This window comes from Urocitellus parryii, chromosome 1 (genome assembly GCF_045843805.1).
Source record: "Urocitellus parryii isolate mUroPar1 chromosome 1, mUroPar1.hap1, whole genome shotgun sequence".
Classification (NCBI taxonomy): Eukaryota; Metazoa; Chordata; class Mammalia; order Rodentia; family Sciuridae; genus Urocitellus; species Urocitellus parryii.
The window spans coordinates 58,467,310-58,469,448 of record NC_135531.1 but is presented as its reverse complement, the minus strand read 5'-3'; the positions used below and the strand labels follow the sequence as shown (position 1 = coordinate 58,469,448).

General features: G+C 37.9%; 1 pseudogene; it reads right to left on the bottom strand.

Annotated features, from left to right (window-relative positions):
* Positions 1-292: 292 nt before the first annotated feature.
* LOC144253643 (F-actin-capping protein subunit alpha-1 pseudogene) lies at positions 293-1,564 on the bottom strand (annotated as a pseudogene).
* Positions 1,565-2,139: the final 575 nt, after the last annotated feature.

Genomic DNA, 2,139 nt, shown 5'->3' with positions numbered 1-2,139 from the left:
CAATGAGGGAATGAAGAAAGCAAACATATTCCATGTGCAGGGAATGTGGTTCAAGTCTTTGGATTTAAAAATGAGTGCCCCCCAGAGAAGCTGGCTGTCATGGAATTTCCAGAAAACTTCCTTTGCCCCCCAAAATGGACCTGAAAAGCCTCAATCCAAACTTTTGAAAACTATAGTTATGAGATGCTATAAATGATGATCAAAGCAGTCAGAGGGAGAAGGATGAATGTGTCTTCCATTTAGCTACGATTTGTAGCAGAGCCTCCTTGGCTGTTGGTGGATCAGTCAAAAGCACTGAAGTACCAGAAGTGCTTTGGAGCACAGGGTAAAAGTACTGAGCATATTATCTGTCTAAATCAGTAACAGGACTTCATGGCTAGGAAAATTTTCTAAAGAGTAAAATGACCCCAGAATAGATGGATCTTTCTTCAACACTAATTGTAGCAGAATTAACAAAAAGGAAAAAAAAAAAAGATTTACAAGTAGATATAGTGATAACAGAAAAATACAAGGCAGAGAACACAAAAAGATGAAGTCAATGCTATAGGTTCAACAGTATTTCATGAGGCTAAAAAAATCTGTTAACTTTGAAAGCCCTTGCAAAATATCACTCTTGTTTATAAATCACTTATTTATCATATGACCACATGTTGAATCCTGCTCTTTCTACATACTGAAGAATCCTACAGTCAGCCTTTAAGCATTCTGCATTTCTTTGCCAATCTTGTAGCTGAGTATCTTGTTCCAATCAATTTTGGTGCGGGTAACTGGAAGCTGCCGGCGCAAGGCCTTGAATGTGGTGTCTGACATTGTTTGGTAGTTTTCACTAATTGCAGTCTGATATTCATTTTCTGCACTCTCTATGATTTTAATAAACTCCTTGGCAGTTTGGACTTCATTCGAAACAGTTACTAAATCTTATACATCTTTATGACTAACCAACTGAACATTTCCATCTTCATAATAGTGAACCTGAATCTTGAGTACTCCAACCACCTGGGCTGTAGGTGGTGTAATAGTGAACTTCCACTCTGATCTCCAACGACCATTCCAGAAGTTTTTAGGCTGAAACTGGTGGCTTTCAATACATGCAATAATAGTCTGTTGCCCATCTATAGTTTTAGCATAAACAGTACAGAAGCCGTTGGAATAATGATCTTTCACATAGGCTCTTAAAGCATTGTCACAGGATTCTCTCCAAGACTTCAAACCTCCCTCTACTTCCTCTGGTTGAGGGTCACTTGCTTCTTTCCGTAAGTGATCAAACTTAAAGGAAATTTTGTTTCTTGGATCTAAAAATCGGCTATTACCCAGGTCACCATGCTCTGTAATTAAGACCTGATCTTCATATCCTTCTATCTTCACAGGTGTGAACTGGTCCATGTTATATTGGGCAAATGCATGTGCTGCTCCTTCCCTGAGGAGATTGTCATTGTTAAGTAGTAGCCAGACATCATTGAATACTTCATTAAACTCCCCTGGGGGTGCATGAGTGATGAATTTAGCAGCTATAAGTACCTTCTCCTCATCCGACACCCGATCCTCGAAGTCGGCCATCTTGGGCTGCTCTCGAAATAATATATATTTTTCAGAAAGATAAAATGCCCATGTAAACCACAAAAGGTTCCCAATAGCACTGCAGACAGAATTTAAATTAGTCAATTTTCCTTCCCCTTTAGAGCATAATAGTTTGCTTCTAAGCACAAAGAGGGTGCTAAATCGTTCCTAAAATATTATCTTACTCTATAGGTGAAATTAACTCAATGAATGGAATCTCCAACATGATCTCCATTTTCTGCTTATTGATTTTTAGTGTAGCCTGAGTGTTATAATTCTGAAATCAAATGATTTGGCAGTAACTTGGAAAACTATACTGAGTACCAAGTGAAGAGGACATTTATTAGAGGATCTCAAGTTTATTTGAGCATTGGTTGAAGCCAATACTGATTCCAAATCAAAGTCCTATAGGATCTAGTATAACCTTTCTAGAACAAGTAAAGTAGATAATTATCAGGGTGATGGTGGAAACAAAGTTTTACTAACCTAAATCTGAAAGTCATTTACCTTCTCGATGCTAGAACAACAGATTTTCAGAGCTTCAATTCCTTCTTAACACTACAAGAATGAAAGCCTGAAGTT